Raw genomic sequence first — 6,760 nt, 5'->3', positions numbered from 1 at the left:
TATTTACAATAGCCACAATATGGAAGCTAGCCCAAGTGTCCATTGATAAATGGATGGATAGAGAAAAGGTGATATATATACAATGGAATATTAATCACTCAGCCATAAAAAGGAATGAGATGTTGCCATTTGCAGCAACATGAATGGACTTAGAGGATATTATGCTAAGTGAAATAAGCCAGCTAGAGAAAGACAAATACCATATGATTTCCTTCATAGGTGGAATTTAAGGAACAAAACAAAGGAAAAAGAGACAAATAAGCCAGACTTTTAAATACAGAGAACAAACTGATAGTCGCCAGAGAGGAGTTTGATGGGAGGATGGGCGAAACAGGTGATCGGGATTAAGGGCACAATTATTGTGAAGAGCCCTGAGTAATGTATAGAGCTGTTGTATCATTATCTTGTACACCCGAAACTAACATAATACTGTATGTTGATTATACTTGAATAAAAAATAAAATAAAATCTGCAAAATCAAAAAGAATGTTCTGATGCCTAGTTAGCACTAGGCTACAACGTAGCAACGACAGCTACATCATGACAGCCACCTGGCCTCGGTGGGTGTAAGAGGCATCCCAGTTTCAGCAATATTAAAATATGGAAAAAAATGTGCGGCTTCAAATCAGTGAAATAAGGCATTCAATGACACACCCATTTCCAAAGGTCTTAATGATTTTTTTTTAACCAACTTTTTTAACCGATTTTTAACCAATTCTAACTTCTTTCTCTCTACTGTGGTGGAGTAGGTAAGCTTTATAAACCATGGCAATTTGACTACAGCGCATGGAGTCCAGAAATCCTTTCATTCACATTCATCCTGATGTTACTTGCACAATGATAATCAAAGGTCATGAAAGTGAACTTCAGGGGTGATCGTAAATTTTTTTAAAAGTTTATTTATTTATTTTGAGAGAGAGAGAGAATGAGCGTGAGAGGCACAGAGAGAAAGAGAGACCGAGGATCTGAAGCGGGCTCTGTGCTGACAGCAGAGAGCCCAGTGCAGGGCTCGAACTCTCAGACTGTGAGACTGTTGGATGCTTAACTGACTGAGCCACCCAGGTGCACCATGATCATAAAATTATTAAAGTTTGGTAGTGATTTGTATTTAGTAGTAGTGTAGTGTATTTAAATATACAACCAGTTGAAAAAAAGAGAACCCTTTAAATTTGATTACTTAAATTCAGGCGGAACTCATGAAAATTACTTAGATTTCTCTCATTATCTTCTCATTATCTCTTTATAACTAGAGTAACTAGTCATTAAATAGATTCTTAAACCATTATAATTTGTTTCACTTTTATTGAGGTAAGTACCATAAGATAAAGTTTAGCATTTAAAAGTATACAGTTGAATGGCATTTAGTCCATTGACAATGTTGTAAAGCCATCACATCTGATTCTAAAACATGATCATCACCCTAAAGTGACATTGTGTACCTGCTAAGCAGTCTCCTCTCTGTTTTCTGCTGTCCTCAGCCCCTAGTGACCACTAATGTGCTTTCTGTTTCTGTGAATCCACAGCACAGAACAATCCACAGGCAGATCTTATTCTGGCTATTTCATATAAATGGAATCATGGGATATATAACCTTTGGTGTCTGGCTTCTTTCCTTAGCATAGCATTTTTGAGGTTCATCCACATGGTAGCACGTGTCAGTACTTCATTCCTGTTCTGGGCTGAGTAATATTCCATTACATGGATATACCACAGTTGGTTTATCCATGTATCGGTTGAAAGACATTTGGGTTGTTTCTTTTGCTTATTATGAATAGAGCATTGTTTTTCAGTTCTTTGGAGGTATATCCTTAGGAATACAATTGATGATTTATATAGTAATACCATGTTTAACTTTTTGAGGAAGTGATACACTGATTTCCATAGAAACTGCATTGTTTTGTGTTCCAATCAACAATGCAGGAGGGTTCCGATCTCTCTATGTCCTCACTAACATCATTACATGGAAACAATTTTTCTGCAAGGGTAAAACAGAGTTTGTGGAAGGTGAAATTTACAGAACGTTTTGAAGGTCACTTTGCCACACTGCTTGGATTTCGTGTTAGCAGCGGGGGTTTACCTAGCTCTTCCCTGTACTCAGAGCACCTGGTTATTCTGGGAACCACATGTGTTTGACCTCACAGCTAGTTTTAAGGCTCCCTCCCTTGCCCCCTCCATGGTATAGAACCTTCCCATTTTCTCGTAGGCCTTTATTTCCCCCTCTCTCTCTCTGCAGTATGCGAAGCCTTCCTCCCCACCCCACCCAGTAATTCCTCTCCAACCCTAGTCTGAGTCATATGCCAGCCAGGAGGAAAGCCATCAGGAGCGATAACAACTGTCCCAAACTTCCCCGTGTTCAGTCTAATACTCACTAAAGAGACTCTGAAGGCCTACTCCTTCTGAAAACCTGTTATACGCAAAGCCTTGAATTATGGCAGACAGACGGCTTATCCTGCCTAGGTCTCAAATCAGTAACATGGAGAGAATACCTTATTTTCCCAGGATATGACAACTGTAGACGTCCACTCCAACTGAAAATAATTCTGTGGTTAGGATGTGAAAGGTTGCCATGGTGGGTTGGAACAGTGGTTCCTAGAAGTGGAGATGTAACAAATGGGTAAACATTTGCAAAGCATTTGGGAGACGACATGGGACCTTAAAGGAAAAAAAAAATCACCATTTACTGTCATCATCATTTCATAAAGCCCCCAAATTTTGGCAGAACAAAAATCTCAGAATGCAAGTCCTGTGACTTAAATGCATTGTTGCTGTGTGCATTAGCCTTATTTTTCTAATTTCCAGGGAACCACGCTAGCTCAGAGGACAGACACTCAAGGAAGTGGAAACCCAGTCATCCACATCTCAACAACACGTGCCCTCTGCACTGTTTCTCATTTGTCTCTCTCCCTAGTTAGTTCTCTCGGGCGGGCGTTGGGTGTTCCGGACTCAAAATTCTCTGCTCTGTAGGAGGGAGAAGACGCGCTGGAGGGGAGTGAGCACTTTCGAAGAGTAGCTAGCACCTGCTGCCACTAGAGGGCAGAGCGCAGCCTGAGGATGCGCTTTCCGGAGCTGCGGCACCAGCCCCTCGCTGCATCTCCCCGGCGCGTCCCCAGAAGGCGCTGCTGCTCGCAGAAGCTGCGGTCAGCTCCAGGGCTCGGGGCAGGTGGCTCCTCACTGGAGTGGTGGGAATCTACCTACTTCACAGATAAGCTGGGAGGGGCACCTTGCCTTCTTCAAGACGCTGCCCTCCACCAGGAGCCCGGGAGGAGTCCTCCTTTTTTGGAATTAAAACTTGAATTCATCATTGGCAGTGAAAAATATTTACAAAGGCCTTCAGGAGCGTTGTACTCTTGTGAGCGTTGAACTAGAAAAGACTAAACAGACGCTGGCCTGTCAAGGTTGAGTGACCTATAAAACAATGCTGGGGGGAAATTCTGCTGTCAATTTCTTCCAAGACGGCAGGGTATTACCATTCCTTTCCCTTATCTGAAATGATGGGCATGAGATCAACTTTGGTATTTTCTTAGAATTCTTATACACATGTTCCTGTTTTATCCTTAACTCTTCGAGGGAGGCATTATGACTATCCCAATTTATTATCATTTTAGAACTCATTCTCACAGGGTTGCTTTTTCTTTTTAACCCCCATTCAATTTCTATTTTAACGACTGAAAATTTTTCGAAGTAAATTGATACTAAAAACATGAAATGCCACTAGAGCACTTATCTTAAGGAGCATTTCCTGCTCTACTCCTGCCCACACTCCATTCATGGTTCTGCATCTCAGAGGCGAACATTTGGAGTTTTAACTGTTAGTGTTTTCAGGATTTCTAGGGGTCCCTGCATATCTCTAAGGAATGTGCTTATGCTATTATTTCTTGGTTTCTAAGTCTGGATGTTAGCATTTGATTTAGCTTTTTTTTTTTTTTTTTTTTTTTTTGAGGAAGTCTCTCCTGATCCTGAACAAACCAAAGCTCAGGAAGTTTAAGGGACTTGTCCAAGACCACATAACCAAAAGCCCATGGAATGGAAATTAGGACCTGCATTTCTAAGTTTAGAATCCACGTAATTTCCACCACTTTGTTGTGGGGGTCACTAGAAAGATGCTGATTATCCTCCAGTGTCGTTAGCACTCGGCATTCAGGTATCAAGATTGATATAATAAGTCTCTTTAAAACAGTTGCAAGACAGAATACAAGATGCCCAGTTACATTTGAATTTCAGATAATGAGCAAACGCTTTTTAAGTGTAAGTGTGTCCCCAGAATTGTATGGGATCTACATGCTGAAATGTTATTTACACTTTTATTTGCTAAATCTGGCAAGCCTACCTTAAAACTATGAATCTAGGCCTCTTTGGTTTTAAAAGCCTAGGACTAGAAACATAGCAAGAGGTCTGTGATCAATTCATGACAAAGGAATTTTTCTTAGAAGGATAGACATTGGGGGCAGCGGGGTGTCCAGTCAGTTAAGCATCCAGCTTCAGCTCAGGCCATGATCTCAGGTTTTGTGGGTTTGAGCCCCACATCGGGTTCTGTGCTGACAGCTCAGAGCCTGGAGCCTGCTTTCGGATTCTGTGTTTCCCTCTTTCTCTGCCCCTCCCCTGCTTGCACTCTCTCTCTCTCTCAAAGATAAATAAGCATTAAAAAAAAAAAATAAATGAACAATAACAAAAGAAAGACATGATTCATCACTTCTGTACAGATTAAATATAAAACAGGCAGAACTTGAAAATATAGTGTTTAGGCCTACAGACATATAAAGACAAATTATAAAGGAAAGAAAGCAAATTAGTAGCACGAAATTCAGGGGTGGGGGCTGCTGAGCTAAAGGTACATTGACAGTGAGTGCAATGGTGGTTATTTTATTTTTTGGTGTGATGTGTTTCTATGCCCTCTTCACACGTATGTTATGTATTGTTAAAAATAAAATGAAAGCAAGCCTAGATTCTGGGATGAGAGGCGTAGGTTCCCAACTTTAGCCTCTCTGAGCTTTACTTTCTTCATCTATAGTATGGGAGTAATTATTCCTTGTTGGCAGCATCTGTTGTGTGGTTCAGATATAACGTACCCAAGGAACAGAGTGTAACCAGCATGTCCTTGGGAAACTTTAATATCGATCAAGTCTATGGGGGAGGCGGGGGGGTGGGGAATAGAAGAAGACTGTGCAAGGGTTTCTGCATCCCACCGTGTAAACTTTGGTCAGAAACTGTCTTGCCTTCTGCTGGCTGTTGTGTTCTTACCTAAAACTCTTTGTTCGTGCATATTTAAGTGCTCGAGAAATTGCTTGACACTTTACATAATTTTGGAGGTCGAGATACTTCTGAAAAATGAACCTCAGCCCTTTAAGAAGTAGATTTGTGGGTGTTTGTAACTAGAAGAGTTAAAAAGAAAAGTCAATTCCCTGTTAATGCTAAGTTCTAGCTTCAAAGCACAGGAGACACGTAGAGAGATCAATGAGGAGAGTCTTCTGATTGGAACAGGCAATCATTTGCCACGGATGTGCAAAAAGCAAGTATTTTTCTTAACTGCATACTCTCAGAAGTCTTTCCCTTGACATTAAAATTATTCCTACCACTGGAAAAGTACATTTTTTGGGCAAAATTCTGAACTTTTTTCTTTTTTAATTTCCAACTAATATTAACTTCCATATTCCCTAATATATTGAAGTCTTTCTGGCTTGAAAAAAGCCCAACTTTGGGGTGTGTGGCTGGTTCATTCAGTGCAGCATGTGATGCTTGATTTCAGGGTCGGGAGTTCAAGCCCCATGTTGGGTGTGGAGCCTACTTAAAGCATAAGAGACTGTTAAAAACTGAGAACAAACTGAGGGTTGATGGGGGGTGGGAGGGAGGGGAGGGTGGGTGATGGGTATTGAGGAGGGCACCTTTTGGGATGAGCACTGGGTGTTGTATGGAAACCAATTTGACAATAAATTTCATATATTAAAAAAATAAAAAAAAATAAAAATAAAAATTTTAAAAAGAACCAAGAAAAACGCCCAACTGTCCTTAACCAAAGATTTTGCTTTAAGCCATGAATTAATGTTAAATAAAGCTGCCTTTATTTAACCAGAGGAAGAGAACCTTCACATTTGGAATGATAACCAAAGTATTTTTCTTGTAAGTATTCAGAATTGGCTGAGAGGAGTGTTCACTATATCAATTTAGCAGGAAGTATTCTACAAAAATTTATTTTTATGCTTCTTGCATTGAGTTAAAATACCTCGGAACCAAAATGTTCAAATTCACTAATAATCCATTGATATACCATTCCATCTTAAAAAATACTAGTATTCGGGGTGCCTGGGTGGCTCACTCGGTTAAAGGTCCAACTATTGATCTTGGCTCAGGTCACGATCTCACAGTTTGTGAGTTTGAGCCCTGCACTGGGCTCTGCCCTGACAGTGTGAAGCCTGCTTGGGATTCCCTGTCGCTCCCTCTCTCTCTGCCCCTCTCCTGCTTGTACTTGCTTGCTCACTCTCTCTCTCTCAAAACAAACAAGTGAACTTTAAAAAATGTATGAAAATATTAATACTCAATGCTGCCGGGGCGCCTGGGTGGCGCAGTCGGTTAAGCGTCCGACTTCAGCCAGGTCACGATCTTGCGGTCCGTGAGTTCGAGCCCCGCGTCAGGCTCTGGGCTGATGGCTCGGAGCCTGGAGCCTGTTTCCGATTCTGTGTCTCCCTCTCTCTCTCTGCCCCTCCCCCGTTCATGCTCTGTCTCTCTCTGTCCCAAAAATAAATAAAAAACGTTGAAAAAAAAAAAA

At 41.1% G+C, this 6,760-nt stretch overlaps 1 long non-coding RNA gene across 1 annotated transcript in view; it reads right to left on the bottom strand.

The window, feature by feature from the left end:
* Positions 1–2,352: 2,352 nt before the first annotated feature.
* Positions 2,353–6,760, bottom strand: part of LOC109249604 (uncharacterized) — a 44,273-nt gene continuing 39,865 nt past the window's right edge. The window contains exon 3 of the long non-coding RNA XR_008423038.1: positions 2,353–2,589. This is a non-coding gene — a long non-coding RNA (uncharacterized LOC109249604). The remainder of the gene's footprint in view (positions 2,590–6,760) is intronic.

Source organism: Panthera pardus, unplaced genomic scaffold (assembly GCF_024362965.1).
Source record: "Panthera pardus isolate Hobbes unplaced genomic scaffold, ASM2436296v1 HiC_scaffold_17, whole genome shotgun sequence".
NCBI lineage: Eukaryota > Metazoa > Chordata > Mammalia > Carnivora > Felidae > Panthera > Panthera pardus.
The sequence above is the reverse complement of the archived record's forward strand: the minus strand, read 5'-3'. Positions and strand labels throughout refer to the sequence as shown.